Consider the following 22,954-nt stretch of genomic DNA (forward strand, 5'->3'; position numbering starts at 1 on the left):
CTTTTGCGTAAAGCCAATTTTTCCCTACTACAAAGGAATAAATTTTATTTAACTATCATGGTAGTTGTTAAACATTGAGAGTGTAGACACCCTCTCAATCCCACTTAAGCATCATATTTATAAAACCCAACAATATTAATTAGAGTAACATGATGAGATCCACATGATAATCCAAGTACTAGATACTCAAGTTGTCCATAACCGGGGACACGGCTAACCATGATTAGTTTATACACTCTGCAAAGGTTTGCGCACTTTTCCCCACAAGACTCGATCTCCTCCGTTGGGATTCTTGCACTACATGGTGTTTGAGAAACGGATGATCGAGACACAGTCTTTCAGAAGTGCTAACACCTTACGAACAGGTAGACCGTTACAACTACTTTCCCCTACATCTGCTAGTCTACCACTATAAGAGTTCGCACGAATTAATCAACTATGCTAGAGCCCATAGTAGCTTATGGCTGCACACGAAAGTTTCTAGTATGAATGATCTCATGATCCCTTTGAGCCTGGGTGGCGGTCCATAAAGAAAAACAGGCAATCGCTGGAATACCCAGGTGCCTCAATCCACCCAGATGTGTGTTTAAGTTGCCACCTTAAATAAACCATTAATTTAACAATCTCACATCTATCATGGATACACTCACCCAATCCACGTCTACTAGCATAGCATGGCAATATAAGCAACATAGCAGTAACTCCCAAGGGTTTGATAATAAAACAGGTAAGAGGTACTACTTCATCTACTTCCCAACCCACAATTTAATTAGATCCTAATCATGCAATGTTTGAGGATTGATCTAATGCAATAAAAACTGGGTAGTAGGAGGTATGATCAAAGTGTTACTCGCCTTGATGATGATCCGCGAAACCTAGCGATTCGAAGTAGCAAGCGGCGCACTCTGGGTACTCTATCACAAACAAACAAGCATACAATAAGTAATCATATAATGCATGGGTAAAACTCAAATAAGAGATCTAACCAGAAAGTTCAACTTAAGAACTCTGGTTTGCAAAAAGAATCAAATCGAACGAAGCAACGAAAGTCAAACGACAAAAGAAACAAGCTTCGTTTACTAATCTGGATCTAAGGCAAATTTTACAGAGGCAAAAACTTGTTTGAGTTGGTTAAACGGAAAAAGGGTTTCGAGATGAAACTCCAGGCGCTTGAATCACCTGATTCCGATAAACGAGCAAAAAGTTATACTAGAACAAAAATCGGATCAGAAATCACGATCAGAAATAATTGCAGAAAATCTGAGAAAAAGAAAAACGACGAATAGATTAACGAACAAACGTTCGTTTTCTATAACTAAACGATGAACGTGTTCGTTAAAACGAACAAATGAGCGAACGCTCGCTAAATAAACTAAACCGAAAAAACCGATCTATCTAAAAAAACCGATCGAAAAACCGGCGAAAACTGAACAGTTTTCTAGGAAAAACCGGCGGCGGTGGGGTCAACCTCGGCGGCGGGGCTCCGGCAGCGGTGCGGCGTGGCGGCAGGGCGGCGGCGGCGGCGACTAGCAGCGCGGGGCAGCAGGATGCGGCGGCGCGGCAGGGCGGCGGGGGCGACTAGCGGCGCGGGCGGCGGTGGCGCTAGGGCGGCGTGGCTGGGGTGCTAGGGTTTGGGAGGTTCTGGGCTGGGCTCCCCGGCTTATAAAGGCCGGCCGGACAGAGTCCTGGCCGAACACGGCCCAAAGTCGGTTTCGTTTTTTTAAATAATTACGCACAGAAAAACAAATAAAAGAAATACTAAACGGACTCCAAAAATCCCGAAATAAATTTTCCCCGGCTTCTAAAATCAAGCCGAACAGGATGAACATTTATTTGGGGCCTAAATGAAATTTTGAAAAACGCTCATTTTTCCTAAATTCAAATAAAATAGCAAATAACTCCAAAATAAAATCTTATTTGATTTTATTATAAGATCCTCAATATTTATTTACTTTGGGAAAGTCATTTTATTCTCTCTCTCATATTTTTGTAATAGAAATAATTGAAGATAAAATAAATAAAATCAAATGATCCTATTTTCAAAATTTGAGAAAACTCAAATATGAAAATCATGAAATCCTCAACTCTCTCCGAGGGTCCTTGAGTTGCGTAGAATTTCTAGGATCAAGCCAGAAGCAAATAAAGATATGATATGCATTGGTGATCTAATGTATAACATTCCAAATTGAAAATTTGGGATGTTACAGGTATCTGGCGTTGCACTGCGAGACTTATGCTGGAAACACACAAATAGCTTAAAAGTGCCATAGGCTTGGAAAACCAAAAAACTTCAGTAAAAACTTTGCGCCCAAACTAAATCAAGTCATTTGGTGCCAATCCGAAAATTGGTCTTACTTTTGTGCTTCTGTCGTGCATTAATATGACACATCCAATCTCAAGACTTCAAGCGGGTCAGCCTATGGCTGCAACCTCCTATCCTGAGGGCAGAGTACTGCTCGTTAAGCCAGTTTAGCAAACTAAACTCGAGCAACATTAGAGAAAAACAGGCTATCTGACTATTGACCACACACTCGAGTCGAGAAAGGAGTGGTAGAAAAATACTTTGCAATGACTTAGAAGAAGAACACTTATTATAAAAATGGCTCATATAAATTTAAGAGGCCCAATTAACATGGGCAAAGAGAAGTGGTTTTTAATGAACCTCGTTTTTGACAAACATATTTTAACATAAATATAATGTTTGGTCGAACCGAACAAGAATTAAAAAAACTGAGCATGGAAGCGACTTAGCGGGTTAATGTGCTCGGTGTCGATGTGCGGCCCGAGCTTACAGCGTGACGAGGTCCCAACCCCAAAGCCGGTCCCGAGGTGGCGGAAAGAAGAGCTTGGCAATTCGAAGTGGCGACATAGCACGACTAACGTGGCTAGGTGGAACCTCCAGTCTGACTGAGGCGACGGAGCAGGCCGACAGTATGACGCCAAAGCCCCTGGTGTGGGTTAATGAAGTGATGATGAAGCCCCGGTCTAGTCGAGGTGACGTGGTACGTCGGTATACCGAGGTGACAGTGCTGCCCAACCCGGATAATTGATACGTCTCCAACGTATCTATAATTTTTGATTGTTCCATGCTATTATATTATCTGTTTTGGATGTTTAATGGGCTTTAATATACTCTTCTATATTATTTTTGGAACTAACCTATTAACCAAAGGCCCCGTGCAAATTGCTGTTTTTTGCCTATTTTAGTGTTTCGCAGAAAAGGAATATCAAATGGAACGAAACCTTCGCAAGGATCTTTCTTGGAACAAATGCAATCCAGGAGACTTGGAGTGGAAGTCAGAGACGCACCGAGGCGGCCACGAGGCAGGAGGGCGCGCCCAGGGGGTAGGCGCCCCCACCCTCATGGGCCCCTCGTAGCTCCACCGACCTACTTCTTTCACCTATATATATACTCTTATACCCTGAAAACATCCAGGGGAGCCACGAAACCACTTTTCCACCGCCGCAACCTTCTGTGCCCGTGCGATCCCATCTAGGGCCTTTTTTGGCGATCTGCTGGAGGGGGATTCGATCACGGAGGGCTTCTACATCAACATCCTAGCCTCTCCGATGATGTGTGAGTAGTTTACCACAGACCTTCGGGTCCATGGTTATTAGCCAGATGGCTTTTTCTCTCTCTTTGGTTCTCAATACAAAGTTCTCCTCGATATTCTTGGAGATTTATTCGATGTAATACTGTTTGCGGTGTGTTTGCCGAGATCCGATGAATTGTGGGTTTATGATTAAGATTATCTATGAACAATATTTTATTCTTCTCTGAATTCTTATATGCATGATTTGATATCTTTGCAAGTCTCTTTGAATTATCGGTTTAGTTTGGCCTACTAGGTTGATCTTTCTTGCAATGGGAGAAGTGCTTAGCTTTGGGTTCAATCTTGTGGTGCTTGATCCCAGTGACAGAAAGGGAACTGACACGTATTGTATTGTTTCCATCGAGGATAAAAAGATGGTGTTTATATCATATTGCTTGAGTTTATCCCTCTACATCATGTCATCTTGCCTAATGCGTTACTATGTTCTTATCAACTTAATACTCTAGATGCATGTTGAATAGCGGTCGAGATGTGGAGTAATAGTAGTAGATGCAGAATCGTTTCGGTCTACTTGACACGGACGTGATGCCTATGTTCATGATCATGCCTAGATATTCTCATAACTATGTGCTTTTCTATCAATTGCTCGGCAGTAATTTGTTCACCCACCGTAATATATGCTATCTTGAGAGAAGCTACCAGTAAAACCTATGGCCCCCGGGTCTACTTTACATCATATAAGTTTCCGATGTATAACTCTAGTTTACTATTTATTTTGCAATCTTTAATTTTCAATCTATACAACAAAAATACCAAAAATATTTATCTTATTATCTTCATCAAATCTCACTTTTGCAAGTGGCCGTGAAGGGATTGACAACCCCTTTATCGCGTTGGTTGCAAGGTTCTTGATTGTTTGTGCAGGTACTAGGCGATTTGCGTGTAGTCTCCTACTGGATTGATACCTTGGTTCTCAAAAACCGAGGGAAATACTTATGCTACTTTGCTGCATCACCCTTTCCTCTTCAAGGGAAAATCAACGCATGCTCAAGAGGTAGCAAGAAGGATTACTGGCGCCGTTGCCGGGGAGATCTACGCTCAAGTCAAGACATACCAAGTACCCATCACAAACTCTTATCCCTCGCATTACATTATTTTCCATTTGCCTCTCGTTTTCCTCTCCCCCACTTCACCTTTGCCATTTTATTCGCCCTTTTTCCGTCCGCTTCTTTCCGCTTGCTTCTTGTGTGTCCGTGTGTTAGATCGTTTATTTGACAATTATGGCTAGCTCTTTCTCCCTTCCTTCGTCTCCCGGTTTTGAAGTCCTCCACTTCAAACAAAGAGAAGGAGAAAACTTAAAAGATGCTTGGTATAGGATGATAGAATCCTATCGTGGTTGCACTATAGAGGGAGATTTCTAGATTTTACTTCGCAATTTTTATGTTGGGCTAACCATATCCCATAGATAACTCCTTGATTTTGTCGCAAAAGGGAATTTTATTGAAATTGATCCAGGTATTGCTTATGAAATTATAGAGGGGATAGTAGGAGTACTTCTCCCACAAAAGGGACCACACCTTACACAATAAGGAACCCAAATCTTAGAGAAATTATGCGAATTGCAAAAATCTATTGAACCTCTTGAAAATGTTGGTGGGAACCTTCACCACATGAATACGTTGATTACACTTTGCAATAAGCGGTTGGATGCTCTGGATCTAAAAAACTCTGAGCATGAAGGGAAATGTAAGGAACCTCCCATATCCGAGCATAACTCCATTAAAAAGATAAACACCAAGAACGACAATACCTAGATCTATTCTTGTTTTTATGCCTAGCTAGGGGCGTTAAACGATAGCGCTTGTTGGGAGGCAACCCAATTTTATTTTTGTTCGTGTTTAGTAATAAATAATTCATCTAGCCTCTGTTTAGATGTGGTTTTATGTTTTAATTAGCGTTTGTGCCAAGTAAAGCCTTTAGGATCTTCTTGGGTGATTCTTGTTTGATCTTAATGAAAAACAGAAAGTATGCACTCAAGAGAATAATTTTAGTTTTTTACCAGAGAGTGATAAAATACTAATTCCAACTGCATTAGATCAATATACAAATTATTTAGGTTTTCCTAATTTTTCAGAATTTTTGGAGTTCCAAAAGTATACGTTTGATATAGATTACTACAGACTGTTCTGTTTTTGACAGATTCTGTTTTTCGTGTGTAGTTTGCTTATTTTGATGAATCTATGGGTAGTATCAGGGGTATGAACCATAGAGAAGTTGGAATACAGTAGGTTTAACACCAATATAAACAAGGAATGAGTTCATTACAGTACTTTAACGTGGTGATTTTTTCTTATACTAGCGGAGCTCATGAGATTTTCTGTTGAGTTTTGTGTTGTGAAGTTTTCAAGTTTTTGGGTAAAGATTTGATGGATTTTGGAACAAGGAGTGGCAAGAGCCTAAGCTTGGGGATGCCCAAGGCACCCCAATGTAAAATTCAAGGACAACCAAAAGCCTAAGTTTGGGGATGCCCTGGAAGGCATCCCCTCTTTCGTCTTCGTCTATCGGTAACTTTACTCGAGGCTATTTTTTTGTTCACCACATGATATGTGTTCTGTTTGGAGCGTCTTGTATGATTTGAGTCTTTGATTTTTATTTTACCACAATCATCCTTGTTGTACACACCTTTTTGAGAGACACACATGGATCAGAATTTATTAGAATACTCTATGTGCTTCACTTATATCTTTTGAGCTAGATAATTTTGCTCTAGTGCTTCACTTATACCTTTTTAGAGCACGATGGTGGTTTTATTTTATAGAAATTATTGATCTCTCATGCTTCACTTATATTATTTTGAGAGTCTTTTAGAACAACATGGTAATTTGCTTTGGCTATAAAATTAGTCCTAATATAATAGGCATCCAAGATGGGTATAATAAAAACTTTCATATAGAGTGCATTAAATACTATGAGAAGTTTGATACTTGGTAGTTGTTTTGAGATATAAAGATGGTAATATTAGAGTCGTGCTAGTCGAGTAATTGTGGAATTGAGAAATACTTGTGTTGAAGTTTGCAAGTCCCATAGCATGCACGTATGGTAAACATTGTGTGGCAAATTTGAAGCATGAGGTGTTCTTTGATTGCTTTCCTTATGAGTGGCAGTTGGGGATAAGCGATGGTCTTTTCCTACCAATCTATCCCCCTAGGAGCATGCGTGTAGTGCTTGGTTTTGATGACTTGTAGATTTTTGCAATAAGTATGTGAGTTCTTTATGGCTAATGTTGAGTCCATGGATTATACGCACTCTCACCCTTCCATCATTGCTAGCCTCTTCAGTACCATGTATTGCCCTTTCTGACCTCGAGAGTTGGTGCAAACTTTGCCGGTGCATCCAAACCCCGTGATATGATACGCTCTATCACACATAAGCCTCCTTATATCTTCATCAAAACAGCCACCATACCTACCTATTATGACATTTCCATAGCCATTCCAAGATATATTGCCATGCAACTTTCCACCATCCCGTTTATTATGACACGCTCCATCATTATCATATTGCTTTGCATGATCATGAAGTTGACATCGTATTTGTGGCAAAGCCACCTTCATAATTCTTTCATACATGCCACTCTTGATTCATTGCACATCCTGGTACACCGCCGGAGGCATTCACATAGAGTCATGTTTTGTTCTAAGTATCGAGTTGTAATTCTTGAGTTGTAAGTAAATAAAAGTGTGAAGATTTTCATTATTAGAGCATTGTCCGATGCGAGGAAAGGATGATGGAGACTATGATTCCCCCACAAGTCGGGATGAGATTCCGGACGAAAAAAAGAGGCCATAAAAAAGAGAAAAAAGGCCCAAATAAAAAATGAGAGAAAAAGAGAGAAGGGGAATGTTACTATCCTTTTTCCACACTTGTGCTTCAAAGTAGCACCATGATCTTCATGATAGAGAGTCTCTTATGTTATCACTTTCATATACTAGTGGGAATTTTTCATTATAGAACTTGGCTTGTATATTCCAATGATGGGCTTTGTCGGTGTCAAAACCGGCGGATCTCGGGTAGGGGGTCCCGAACTGTGCGTCAAGGCCGGATGGTAACAGGAGACAAGGGACAAGATGTTTTTTACCCAGGTTCGGGCCCTCTCGATGGAGGTAATACCCTACTCCTGCTTGATTAATATTGATGATATGGGTAGTACAAGAGTAGATCTACCACGAGATCAAGGAGGCTAAACCCTAGAAGCTAGCCTATGGTATGATTGTTGTGTATGGAGTTGATTGCCTATGGACTACAACCCTCCGGTTTATATAGACACCGGATAGGGTTAGGGTTACATAGAGTCGGTTACAATGGTAGGAGATCTTGAATATCCGCATCGCCAAGCTTGCCTTCCACACCAAGGAAAGTCCCATCCGGACACGGGACTAAGTCTTCAATCTTGTATCTTCATAGTCCAGGAGTCCGGTTGAAGGTATAGTCCGGCTACCCGAACACCCCCTAATCCAGGACTCCCTCAGTAGCCCCCGAACCAGGCTTCAATGACGATGAGTCCGGCGCGCAGATTGTTCGGCATTGCAAGGCGGGTTCCTCTCCAAATCTTGTGTACCTGTAGGAATAATGTCCGATTTTTGTAATGTAGTGCTCCTCGGCTTCCACGCCCAATAATGGCCGTCTTCCACGTGTTCAAACGAATGCGAAAAGCCGGGGTGTTTTTACATCCACACCCCTAGCCGTATAAACGAGCCGCCTATTTAACGGGATGGGGATTTAGGTCCAAACCACATCTTCTCCTTTCCGCGAGTTATCATCAGAGCGCTTCCAGCAAAGGTCCATTCCAACATGACCAGCCGTCGCAGCTCCTCCCCTCGCCCCTCCGGTCCCAAACCCGGGGACTGGGAGAGTTGCACCATCCCGCATAGCGAGTTAGCGTCACTTCAGGCCAAGGGATTTCTCCCTCAGGCATACATGGTCCCGGTCCGAGCCGGTCTCGCCACCTATAATGGCGGAAAACAAGCGGAGAGCACCCCCAATCCTTCTAAAGGAGAGCGGGTGTGCCTCGTCCCCTATCTAATAAGGGGACTGGGATTTCCAATTCACCCATTTCTCCGCGGGCTTCTGGAGTTCTACGGCCTCCAGCTGCACAACCTCACGCCCGCCTCCGTATTGCATATTGCGGGTTTCGTCGCCCTTTGCGAGCTATTTTTAGGCGTTGAGGCTCATTTCGCGCTGTGGAAGAGGTTATTCTGCCTGGTGCCCCGTTCTAAAGAGGGGTCTATATACCAAGTGGGCGGAGCCGAAGTATGGCGCATCGCCGGGACCGGATACCTATCCGGAACCCCGAAGAAGGCGTCCGAGGACTGGCCTTCGGAATGGTTTTATATAGATGACGTCCCGCTACCGGACCCTATCCGGGTCGGTCTCCCTGAGTTCAACAGTGCTCCATTGAAGAAACGCTTGAGCTGGCGTCCGCGGAGCTCTCAGAGAGAAAGCGACAGAGACGTCCTTTACCTGATGGGCCGGATAAGACTGTTGGCTCATTCCGGACTAACCATGATTGGAGTCATGGCCGCATGCATTATGCGGGGGGTGCAGCCACTTCAATATAGAGGCCACCCCATGTGGGATTTCAACGGGGAGGATGACGCCACCCGTTACGGTCGTAAGGGGCCGGCTTCAGCTGCCGCCCTAGTAAAGATCTTATCCTCTTTGTACAAGGGAGAAAAGGAGGAATTCCTCCGCGTCAACCCGCAGGCCGGATTTACTATGTACGATCCTCCAAGTTGGGTAAGTGAACAACTGCGCTTGCCCGTTTGTTTTGTACTCCCACGGTTAGATATGTAGTCTAACGACTTCAATGCAGGAACTGCGACAGGTGGTAAAGGATATAAACAGCCGCCCTCCACAACCCGAGGACCCAGAACGGTCCCTCGATCCGGACTCCGAAGAGGATCCGGACATATCGGTGGAGCTTATCGACGGGGTGTTCCATCAGCTAAGCAAGGACAATACCTTGGTAGCCATCACGGCTGATTACCCAGGGTTAATCCCGGCCTCCCAGGTGACAGAAACCGGAGTCTCATTCCCTTGAGAGAGATTCCACTCTCACGTATTCCGGTGTTTCTGACGACAACCGTGTTTTGCAGGGGAGATTTCCGAGGCAGGAGGCCGAACCTGCGGCGGCTAGCCAACGAGGGGCCGCAGGGCCCCGTGGGGCAAAAAGGAATGTAGTCCGGACTGAGATGCCGGCGCAAAGGTATAGCGCACCCTCTGCTTCCCTGGTGTTATTCTGTCCGGGCATATTAACGTTCGTGCTATCTTCAGAACGAAGAGACCTCGCCGGACTATATCCGGAGAGGTTGCCAATCGCGCCTCCACCAGCCAGGCTCCAACGTCTGGCCAGGAAGCGGAGGCGAGCACAAGGCGCGCACCGGACGCTCCTCCGACAGAGGATGCGGACAGGCTGTCTGCCACAAATTCTGAAGTGGAGAGTGCCATGAACCACAGGCGTCGCCGGACAGTTCTACGCGACGCTTGTTTCTCCCAAGAGGCTTTAGATGCCTTTAATTCGGGAGATGCGTACCTCCGTGCCGCTCAAAATGGTTTAGCCAGAGCCACGGAGCAGTATGTAAAAGACATACGGGTAAGAAAATTTTGGTCAAATATATATATACCCGTAGCCCCCGAGACTTGAAACAGTTAGAGCAACTGATTTAAGGATCATTTAATATTCAGGTTCTTACAGAGAAGAATACTGTACTGTCCCAGGAGCTGGAAAAGTGCAAGGCCCAACTAGAGGCCGCACTAGCCGCAGCAGGGGAGTCCAAAGAGACCCCCTCAGGTAAGATACACTTCGAAAGATTAGTATTGTGCGGTGTGGGTGCAAATCTGACAAATCATGTTGCAGATGGCGCCGGACTCGATCCGGAAAAGCAACAACTCTTACGCCGGCTAAAGGCCGGTGAGAGTACGTTGACAAAGGTGAGGCGAGAGAAGAATGATCTTCAGGATGCCAACACCAGGCTGGACGTCGAACTTAAAGATGTTCGTGGCCAGCTGTCGGACTCCACGAAGGAGAATCAGCGGCTTCGACGCGGCATATTTAGTAAGTGCTTGAACGAACTTTGAAAAAAGAGTTCGGCGAGGAAGTCGACTAACAGAGTAATGTCTGTAGGTATGCTCACAGGTCGTCCTGCAGAGGAGATGCCCGGTTCTACGGGTGACCTTCTTCCCGAACTCATGCAACTGCACGAGCGAATTCGGCAGGCGATGCGAGGTGTTGCCCAAGCCTTATGGCCTGCCCACTCCATGCCCGAGGGCCTTGGAGAGCTTGCGGAGAAGCTGAAGGGAGCTCGGCGGCGCTTCCGGTTGTGGAAGATATCGGCCTGCCGACAAGGCGCTAGGGAAGCCTGGGCCATGGTGAAGACCCGTTTTACGAAGTCTGACCCAAACCACATGGCCGAGGTCGGACCAGTGGGGCCTGACGGGAAGGAGATCCCTGTGAGCTTAGTATACGGCCAAGTAGAGTTGGCCGCGAAGTATTCCCAGCAGGACTGTAAATTAGACAGCCTGTTAGATGGTATAGAAGAGGAATACAATCAGTCAGAATGACTATGTAATTTTGAATTGACATGTGTAATGCCTTCTAGCCGGATTGTAGATCGTTTGTCGTTGCCGACCTTTTCGCTTCAACCTCGGGACCTGACGGTCCGGAGTGTGTCCGAATACCATAGCGGTTATATAAGAACCGTGGTATGCGTGGAGACCAGGCGTAGGGGTCATTAGTGCTTTATCAGACAAGTGCCCAACTAGTTATGTTATATTACATGGTTAGTAAGAAACATCTTCCAGAGAGAATAGTTCCGTTAGGGGTTCCTTTCGCTGGGAGGCATGCCCTAAAGTGCATGTCCGGACTGCGTAAAAAGACGCAGAAAAAAGCATCTGGGGGCGCATAGAATGAGTAAAAAGATCATCTTTTATCTCACCGACCGAATATTCCCTTAAGAACGCTAGCTTTCGGCTTCACCCAGTCTGAGGTACACATCCGGCTGACCCGGCAGTAACAATCGCAGAGGTGCTCCCTTTACCGCCTAGCCGAACAATCGGGAACGTAGGGGTAAGCACAGGAGCCAGGCAACCCAGCTTGGCCAAAACTTAAGTCATATCGATGCATATAATGGTGAAAAAAAGGGTACATGCGGAAGTTTGACGCATGTGTTGGGCGTGAAGCCCGTATAAATAAGCTTCTGTTAAAGAAGCCCCCAGGTTTAATGAGCGCGAGTGGCGCGTCACTAGATGAGCCTTTAAGGGCTATAAAAGAAAAGAGGGGAAGGAGAGAAATGTAAGACAGAAAAATGCAAAAAATGGACAGAGGAAGGAGACGAACACAGAGTCCGGCGCTAGGCATAGAATCTTCGGAGACGGGTGGCGTTCCACGGGTTCGGCTCGAGTCGGTTATCCGACGCATCTCGCAGGCGGTACGCCCCGCCAGTCAGGACTTGGTCGATTATGAATGGACCTTCCCACTTGGGCTTGAGTTTGTCCTTTTTCTTATCCGGCAGGCGTAGAACTAGTTCGCCAACATTGTAATTTTTGGCCCGTACTTCTCTGCTTTGATATCTTCGGGCCTGCTGTTGATAAAATGCGGAACGGGCTTTTGCCACGTCACGCTCCTCCTCCAGGGCGTCCAAGTTGTCCTGCCGATCGAGCTCGGCTTCTCTTTCTTCGTACATGCGCACTCTAGGTGAGTCATGAATTATGTCGCAGGGCAGAACTGCCTCTGCGCCGTACACCATAAAAAATGGTGTGTATCCGGTGGTGCGATTTGGCGTGGTCCGCAGCCCCCATAGCACGGAGTCGAGCTCCTCTACCCAGTGCGTGTTAGATTCCTTGAGGGACCGCACCAGTCTGGGTTTAATGCCGCTCATGATAAGACCATTTGCACGTTCGACCTGGCCGTTGGTTTGTGGGTGATAGACGGAAGCATAATCGAGCTTGATGCCCATGTTTTTGCACCAGAGTTTTACCTCGTCGGCGGTAAAGTTTGTACCGTTATCGGTTATGATGCTGTGGGGGACGCCATAACGGTGTACAACCCCGGATATGAAGTCTATCACAGGTCCGGATTCGGCCGTTTTAACAGGCTTGGCTTCTATCCATTTGGTGAATTTATCCACCATGACCAGTAAGTATTTTTTCCTATCGGTCCCACCTTTAAGGGGTCCGACCATGTCAAGCCCCCAGACCGCAAAAGGCCAGGTGATGGGTATAGTTTGGAGTGCGGTGGGTGGCATATGGCTTTGGTTGGCAAAAAGTTGGCAACCAGCGCATCGTTGGACTAGGTCCTGAGCGTCTGCCCGGGCCGTCGGCCAATAAAAGCCTGTACGGAAAGCCTTGCTAACAAGGGACCGAGCAGCGGCGTGGTGACCACCGAGTCCGGCATGAATTTCAGCCAGAAGGTTCCGCCCTTCCTCTTCGGAGATGCACCTTTGAAGGACTCCGGTAGTGCTTTTCTTATAAAGCTCTCCCTCATGGACTCTATAGGCTTTAGATCGCCGCACTATGCAGCGGGCCTCGTTTTGGTCCTCCGGGAGTTCCTGCCTAGTAAGGTAGGCTAGGAATGGTTCTGTCCACGGGGCGATGACCGCCATTATTACGTGGGCTGAAGGTGTAATTTCATTGGCAGAGCCTCCAATTGTGTCAGATTGTTCGGCGTCGAGTGGTGCGGCTGGGTCCGGGCTGTTATTTGCGGGTTCCCCCTCCCATGCTACGGATGGCTTGAACAATCTTTCCAAAAAGATGTTGGGGGGACTGCATCGCGTCTTGCTCCGATGCGTGCCAGGACGTCCGCTGCTTGATTGTTTTCTCGGGCTATATGGTGAAACTCCAGCCCTTCGAACCGAGCTGACATTTTTAGGACGGCGTTGCGGTAAGCTGCCATTTTTGGGTCCTTGGCGTCGAAGTCTCCATTTATTTGGGATATCGCGAGGTTTGAATCCCCGCGTACCTCTAGGCGCTGGATACCCATGGATACTGCTATCCGGAGGCCATGTAGGAGGGCCTCATATTCGGCTGCATTGTTGGAATCCATGTACATGATCTGGAGCACATATTGGACTGTGTCTCCTGTGGGGGACGTCAGGACGACGCCAGCCCCCAGTCCGGCCAACATTTTGGAGCCGTCGAAATGCATAATCCAGTTTGAATATGTGCCGTACTCTTTAGGGAGCTCGGCCTCCGTCCATTCTGCGACGAAGTCGGCCAAAACTTGCGATTTAATAGCTCGCCGTGGCTTATAGGTTATATCGAACGGGAGAAGCTCGATGGCCCATTTTGCAATCCGGCCCGTTGCGTCGCGGTTGTTGATAATATCGTTGAGTGGTACTTCCGAGGCTACTGTTATGGAACACTCTTGAAAGTAGTGTCGTAGCTTCCGGGATGCCATGAATACCGCGTATGCAATCTTTTGATAATGCGGGTACCGTGATTTGCATGGAGTGAGGACGGTGGATACGTAGTAGACCGGCCTTTGAAGGGGGAATTTGTGTCCATCCGTTTCCCGCTCGACAACGAGTACTGCGCTGACAACTTGATGTGTTGCTGCAATGTACAATAACATTGGTTCGCCGGTGTTCGGCGCGGCCAGGACTGGGTTTGTTGCCAATATGGCTTTTATTTCATCAAGTCCGGCCGTGGCGGCCTCCGTCCACTCGAAGTGTTCGGTGCGCCGAAGGAGGCGATAGAGGGGTAGTGCCTTTTCTCCCAAGCGGGAGATGAAGCGGCTTAAAGCCGCCACGCATCCGGTTAATTTTTGTATTTGTTTGAGGTCCTTTGGGATATCCAATTGTGACAAAGCTCGGATCTTGGCTGGATTTGCTTCAATTCCTCTACCGGATACAATGAAGCCCAAGAGCTTTCCGGCTGGAACGCCGAAGACGCATTTTTCCGGGTTGAGCTTGATGTCATATTTTCGGAGGTTATCGAATGTAAGCCTCAAGTCGTCTACTAGAGATTCGACATGTCTTGATTTGACGACCACATCGTCCACATACGCCTCCACTGTTTTGCCGATCTGATTTGCCAGACATGTCTGGATCATGCGCTGATATGTTGCGCCGGCGTTTTTTAGCCCGAAGGGCATTGTGTTGAAGCAGAATGGGCCGTATGGTGTGATGAATGCTGTTGCAGCTTGGTCTGATTCTGCCATCTTGATTTGATGGTAACCGGAGTATGCGTCGAGGAAACACAACAAATCGTGTCCTGCGGTGGCATCGATAATTTGGTCGATGCGGGGGAGGGGGAAGGGATCCTTTGGGCAAGCCTTGTTAAGGTCTTTAAAGTCGACACACAGGCGCCAGGATTTGTCCTTCTTTGGTACCATCACCAGGTTTGCTAGCCAGTCCGGATGTTTTATGTCTCTGATGAATCCGGCCTCCAATAGCTTGGCTAGCTCCTCTCCCATAGCCTGTCTCTTGGGTTCGGAAAAACGCCGAAGGGCTTGTTTGACAGGTTTAAATCCTTTTAGGATATTTAAGCTGTGTTCGGCCAGCCTGCGTGGGATCCCTGGCATGTCTGAAGGGTGCCAGGCGAAGATGTCCCAGTTCTCTCGTAGGAACTCTCGTAGTGCGGCGTCTGCATCAGGGTTCAGTCGTGCCCCGATTGAAGCTGTTTTATTGGGGTCCGTTGGATGGACCTGGAATTTGACTATTTCGTCGGCTGGCTTGAAGGATGTGGATTTGGATCTCTTATCGAGTATCACATCATCCCTGTTAACCGTGGAGCGCAGCGCAGTCAGTTCCTCGGCCACTAAGGCTTCGGATAGCGCCTCAAGGGCTAATGCGGCCGTCTTGTTTTCGGCGCGGAGTGCTATGTCCGGATCACTAGCTAGAGTGATAATTCCATTCGGCCCGGGCATCTTAAGCTTCATGTACCCGTAATGGGGTATTGCTTGGAAGATTGTGAATGCTTCTCGCCCTAGTAAAGCGTTATATCCGCTCTTAAACGGGGCCACCTGAAACGTGACTTCTTCGGACCTGTAATTATCCGGCGTGCCGAACACCACATCTAGTGTGATTTTTCCTGTGCAGCGCGCTTCCCGACTGGGGATTATTCCTCTAAAGGTTGTGCTGCTTCGCTCGATGCGGTTCCAGTCTATTTCCATTTTTTGAAGGGTTTCCTCATAAATGAGGTTCAGTCCGCTGCCTCCATCCATGAGCACCTTGGTGAGGCGAAAGCCGTCCACTATGGGACTGAGGACCAATGCGGCTGGTGCTCGGGCTGTTCGGAATCTAGGTTCATCACTTGCGTTGAAGGTAATAGCAGTGTCGCTCCATGGATTTATTGTTGCAACTTGATAGACTTCGGCGAGGCTGCGGAGTGTTCTTTTTCGCATATTGTTTGATGCGAAAGTCTCGAAGACTGTGAGAACGGTACTGGTGTCCTCGGGCTGGCTTTCTGCGGCCTCCAGAATTAAGAGGTCCTCGCCAATTTTGGCCACCTGCCGGAGTATCCAACATGCTCTAAGGCTGTGAGTTGGTGTGGCGTCCTCTGTACTGTGAATTCTACAGGGTCCATCAAGCCACCTTTCCAGTACGGTTCCATGCCCTGTAGAGGGTTTTGGTTTTTTGGTGTTTATCCCGGGTGTCCTATGATGATGCACCCTCTTAGTTCGGACGGGATTACTATTCAAGGCCGGATTATCCCAAAACTTTATTTCGGTTTTCCAGGCGCTTTCCATCGCACAGTATTTTTGTACTATGGACGCCAAGTCAGCGAAGCGTGTAATATCACGACGACTTACGGCGTTAAGGATTCCCTCGTCCGTGCAATTACTGCAGAAAATTGAGATTGCGTCTCCCTCGCGGCAATCCTTTATCCTGTTCATAACCAGGAGGAATCTGGCCCAGTAATGATGTACTGTTTCCTCGGGCCTCTGCCTGATTTGGGAGAGATCGCTTATGTTCGGGTGGGCGGGTGTCGTTGAATCTGAAACCTCGCCCAATCCAAGATTCGGAGGCCGAAGAGTTTCCGAACTCTGAAGTTCGGATTCTTGGATGTTGTCCAACGAATCTAGCCCGTTGCCTGATCCTAAGCTCAGGTCTTGAGTTACATCCTCCTCTCCGCGGGTATCCGGCTTGGAGGAGTCGGGAATTCGGACGTAGCTAGTCCTTAAAATAGATGAAGGGTCGCCGCACTGCGCCTCTACCACGGCAACGTGGTGGGTGACTTGGGGAGAGTTAATTTCTCTTAGATCGGGTTTAAGCCCAACCTGGTCGTAATCCGTAGCGACCCCCAGGGCGGCGATGCGATCCAAGAGCTCGTTTACGGAAGAGAGCTCCATTGGATCTAGCTGCTCGACGAGCTCCGAGCTGACGTGTAGGTTGCTTTTGATGACCCGAGAGGTCACCGTCGGCGCAACAGCCGAACAGGCGGTCATGAGGAAACCACCTAGCCGGAGGGTTTGGCCGACAGCCAAGGCTCCCTTAGCAACGGCGCCGTCTTTAAAGACGGGAGGAGGCATCCTTCCTGATTGTGACGGCACAGAGGAACTCTCAATGAAAGCACCAATGTCGGTGTCAAAACCGGCGGATCTCGGGTAGGGGGTCCCGAACTGTGCGTCAAGGCCGGATGGTAACAGGAGACAAGGGACAAGATGTTTTTTTACCTAGGTTCGGGCCCTCTCGATGGAGGTAATACCCTACTCCTGCTTGATTAATATTGATGATATGGGTAGTAAAAGAGTAGATCTACCACGAGATCAAGGAGGCTAAACCCTAGAAGCTAGCCTATGGTATGATTGTTGTGTATGGAGTTGATTGCCTACGGACTACAACCCTCCGGTTTATATAGACACCGTATAGGGTTAGGGTTACATAGAGTCGGTTACAATGGTAGGAGATCTTGAATATCCGCATTGCCAAGCTTGCCTTCCACGCCAAGGAAAGTCCCATCCGGACACGGGACGAAGTCTTCAATCTTGTATCTTCATAGTCCAGGAGTCCGGCTGAAGGTATAGTCCGGCTACCCGAACACCCCCTAATCCAGGACTCCCTCAGGCTTCCTAAAAATGCCCTAGGTCTTTGTGAGCAAGCAAGTTGGATGCATACCCACTTAGTTTGTTCATTTGAGCTTTCATATATTTATAGCTCTAGTGCATCCGTTGCATGGCAATCCCGACTCCTTGCATTGACATCAATTGATGGGCATCTCCATAGCCCGTTGATTAGCCGCGTCAATGTGAGACTTTCTCCTTTTTTTGTCTTCTCACACAACCTCCATCATCATATTCTATTCCACCCATAGTGCTATGTCCATGGCTCGTGCTCATATATTGCGTGAAAGTTGAAAGAGTTTGAAAAGGCTAAGTATGAAACAATTGCCTGGCTTGTCATCGGGATTGTGCATGATGGGAGCATTTTGTGTGACGAAAATGAAGCATGGCCAAACTATATGATTTTGTAGGGATAAGCTTTCTTTGGCTATGTTATTTTGATAAGACATAATTGCTTGGTTAGCATGCTTGAAGTATTATTATTTTATGTCAATATTAAACTTTTGTCTAGAATCTTTTGGATCTAAACATTCATGCCGCAATAAAGAGAATTACATTGAAAATTATGTTAGGTAGCATTCCACATCAAAAAAATCTGTTTTTATCATTTACCTACTCGAGGACGAGCAGGAAATAAGCTTGGGGATGCTGATACGTCTCCAACGTATCTATAATTTTTGATTGTTCCATGCTTTTATATTATCTGTTTTGGATGTTTAATGGGCTTTAATATACTCTTTTATATTATTTTTGGGACTAACCTATAAACCGAAGGCCCAATGCAAATTGCTGTTTTTTGCCTATTTCAGTGTTTCGCATAAAAGGAATATCAAACGGAATCCAAACGGACCGAAACCTTCGCGAGGATCTTTCTTGGAACAAACACAATCCAGGAGACTTGGAGTGGAAGTCATAGACGCAACGAGGCAGCCACGAGGCTGGAGGGCGCGCCCAGGGGGGGTAGGTGCGCCCCCACCCTCGTGGCCTCCTCCTAGCTCGACCGACCTACTTCTTTTGCCTATATATACTCTTATACCTTGAAAACATCCAGGGGAGCCACGAAAACATCCACTGCCGAAACCTTCTGTACCTGTGAGATCCCATATGGGGCCTTTTCTGGCGATCTGCCGGAGGGGGATTCGATCATGGAGGGCTTCTACATCAACATCCTAGCCTCTTCGATGATGTGTGAGTAGTTTACAGTTATTAGCTAGATGGCTTTTTCTCTCTCTTTGGTTCTTAATACAAAGTTCTCCTCGATGTTCTTGGAGATCTACTCGATGTAATACTTTTTGCAGTGTGTTTGTCGAGATTCGATGAATTGTGGGTTTATGATCAAGATTATATATGAACAATATTTGATTCTTCTCTGAATTCTTATATGCATGATTTGATATCTTTGCTAGTCTCTTCGAATTATCGGTTTAGTTTGGCCTACCAGATTGATCTTTCTTACAATGGGAGAAGTGCTTAGCTTTGGGTTCAATCTTGCGGTGCTCGATCCCAGTGACAGAAAGGGAACCGACACGTCTTGTATTGTTGCCATCGAGGATAAAAATATGGGGTTTATATCATATTGCATGAGTTTATCCCTCTACATCATGTCAACTTGCCTAATTTGTTACTCTGTTTTTATGAACTTAATACTCTAGATGCATGCTCGATAGCGGTCAATGTGTGGAGTAATAGTAGTAGACGCAGAATCGTTCTGGTCTACTTGACACGGACGTGATGCCTATGTTCATGATCATGCCTAGATATTCTCATAACTATGCGCTTTTCTATCAATTGCTCGGCAGTAATTTGTTCACCCACCATAATATATGCTATCTTGAGAGAAGCCACTAGTGAAACCTATGGCCCCTAGGTCTACTTTACATCATATAAGTTTCCGATCTATAATTCTAGTTTACTATTTATTTTGCAATCTTTACTTTTCAATCTATACAACAAAAATACCAAAAATATTTTTCTTATTATGTTTATCAGATCTCACTTTTGCAAGTGGCAGTGAAGGGATTGACAACCCCTTTATCGTGTTGGTTGCAAGGTTCTTGATTGTTTGTGCAGGTACTATACGATTTGCGTGTAGTCTCCTACTAGATTAATTCCTTGGTTCTAAAAAACTAAGGGAAATACTTACGCTACTTTGCTGCATCACCCTTTCCTCTTCAAGGGAAAACCAACGCATGCTCAAGAGGTAGCAATCATTTACTTGTGCACAAAAAATAGAGCAAGCCAGAGATAATAGTAATAATAATAATAAATCATTGCATAATTAATAATTTATGCAAAGTGAGTAATAAAAGAAATATGGCCCGTGTGCCGAACACTCAATGAGCTAGAGCTCTCTCAGCGATGCCGAAGACCCTGAGGCAACAGAACATGTCGATATGGCAATTCGACCAACAAGGTGATCACGCGAGCTGATTTACGCCGATTGGGATGACGACGTGAGCTTGCCGAAGTGACCGCATGACGCAGTCGAAGTCAATTACCTACACATGTAAAATAGTGCAGTCCAAAAAATAACAATATAAAGATAGAAGAAGAACCTCGCGTAGTTAATCTACGCAAAATAATTTTTTTAAAGAGATGTGGCCTGGCTTGGAAGCCAATGTCGGTGTTGGGCGCTGGCGTGACAAAGCATGTATTCACAGGGCGGTCCGAGTCCCTAATGAGGCGTTCACCGAACTGCGGACGGGAAACTGACCGAACCATCACGCAACCATCGTTAATGCGACCATCACTTGATAGACCTGTGTCCATATGATGGAACAAACCAGAGTAATAATTCCTCGAAAAAAGTAAACCCAAGCAAGAAAAAAATACTAGTATTAATAGCACTTGGTTTATTTGTTGTAGCAATCTGAATAAAAGTTACTCCCAAAATTGGGACTCGGTCTGACACCCATCGCCTGATGGGCGATGAAGCAACGGTATGGTGATGCTGGCAAATGTTGGCTCGCCGAGGCAAAGCCCCCGGTCCAGCTAACGTGATGAAGCTAGTCGGCTGGTGACGCCGAAGTCTCCGGAGTAGGTTGATGAAGCCCCCGGTCCAGCCGAGGTGATGGAGCGGGTCGGTAAGGAGACGTTGTAGCTACCATGTCAGCCGAGTGTTGAAGCAGTTCGGCGTGATGGACATCGGCTTGAAGAAGCAACAATGCGGGCATGCCAACACAGGCTGTGACTTGTGACGCGGTTAATGTTGGCTTGATGAAGTGACCGTGTGACGATGCCGGTGTGCCCACTCCGTGTAATCCGTGAGGCGGCGATGTTGGTGATGATTTATACTTCGTGATGCCAAACTCTTGTTCGGCTCGCCGATATGATGATCCGAAGAAGTTGCGCTCGGCTCAACAAAGCGACGACGTGTCTAGCGCAGGTCGACAGCCGTGGAACAATATCGCCGGACTGGTTTGACACTAGCGTGATGGTGAAGAATACCTCAGAGAAGGCTTAAAATTTTATGGGCACATGTTTAAGAACAATTCACAATACCCTAGAAAGAGATTCTTCCAAAAAGGTTGTCCAATATCCCATTCATGAAGAAAGATGAACTCAAGTTGGATCCGTATTCGCACAGAAAACAGATCCGAAAAGTGATGCACCAATCGGAAGGTTCCTAGAGTTTGAACGGTCGGACCGAGCTGAAATTTTGAGAGGTGGTAGATATGGAAATTCTGCGGAAGATGAACGGTTGGATCTTTCAAATAACCTCCAAGCTAGGCTCTGGAGACCACGCCCTAAACTCGTCCAGACTCAACAGGCCTCCGGTATATCATAGATCGCCGGAGATTCATCCATCGAAAGGCGACAAAATTTTACAGGGTTGTTGTATACTCAATTCCGCACACTTCCATCAAAGAGTTCGTCAAATCGACTTTCAAGGAGACGGTGGCAGCGAAAACAAGTCTGCTGTATAGAAAAAACTGTGCGATCGCACAAGGGCAATGTTGACGATGAGCCCCCAGGCTCTATGGATGACTTTTCCATGGTCTCAGTTGAGATTTGAGCTGATGATTATGAAATTATTCGTCTGATCTTGATGATCTGACATGGAGTGTGGTCCTTGGTCCAGCCAAGGTGACCAGTCGAGCCAGTGACAAAGATACCGACATCGACGATAAAGCTCGGCTCCGATGCGTAGATCGCGCCAGAGACGATTCGAATTCCCATCGCATCATGGCGACTGCTAGCAGGCTCTCAATGAAAGCACCAACATTGGTTCTATATCCAGCATATCTCGTAGTAGGTGTCTTAAGCTAGGCGTCTTGAAGCGATGGTAACATGGACATAGGTTTTACCCAGGTTCAGACCCTCTTGATGGAGGTAAAACCCTATGTCCTGCTTTGATTGTATTCATACGGGGGATAGTACAGGGTACATGTGTCTACCATGATATTGTTCTAATGAATATTAGATGTTCTATTGACTAGCCTGGCCTCGGTTTATATAATGCACCAAAGGCCTAGGTTTTAGAGGAGTCCTCATCTTGGGTGCCAAGTCTTGTGGAATCCTCCTTGTATGCGGCATGGACTGCTCGAAGTGGCCCATAAGTGAACCGCCATGGGGGTCCTTGACCCGATCCAACTGGTCAGGAGATGACGTGGTGAGTACCCCCTTGTCAAGGACACTGTCAACGGGTAACAAGTAATAAAAGTAAACAAGGTGCAGCAAGGTGGCCAATCCTTTTTGTAGCAAAGGACAAGCCTGGACAAACTCTTATATAAAGCGAAGCGCTCCTGAGGACACATGGGAATTGTTGTTAAGCTAGTTTTCATCATGCTCATATGATTCACGTTCGTTACTTTGATAATTTGATATGTGGGTGGACCGGTGCTTGGTTGCTGCCCTTCCTTGGACAAGCCTCCCACTTATGATTAACCCCTCTCGCAAGCATCCGCAACTATGAAAGAAGAATTAAGGTAAACCTAACCATAGCATGAAACATATAGCATTTAAGGTTCTGTCACACTGGCAACCCATCATCCACTTATTACTTCCTAATGCCTTCCCCTAGGACCAAATAATGGTGAAGTGTCATGTAATCGACGTTCACATAACACCACTAGAGGAGAGACATCATACATCTCATCAAAATATCGAACGAATACCAAATTCACATGATTACTTATAACAAGACTTCTCCCATGTCCTCAGGAACAAATGTAACTACTCAGGAAGCATATTCATAATCATAATCAGAGGAGTATTAATTATCATTAAGGATCTAAAAATATAATCTTCCACCGGATAAACCAACTAGCATCAACTACAAGGAGTAATCAACACTACTAGCAACCCACATGTACCAATCTGGGGTTTTGGGACCAAGATC

This window comes from Triticum aestivum, chromosome 6A (assembly GCF_018294505.1).
Source record: "Triticum aestivum cultivar Chinese Spring chromosome 6A, IWGSC CS RefSeq v2.1, whole genome shotgun sequence".
In the NCBI taxonomy this organism is placed as follows: Eukaryota; Viridiplantae; Streptophyta; class Magnoliopsida; order Poales; family Poaceae; genus Triticum; species Triticum aestivum.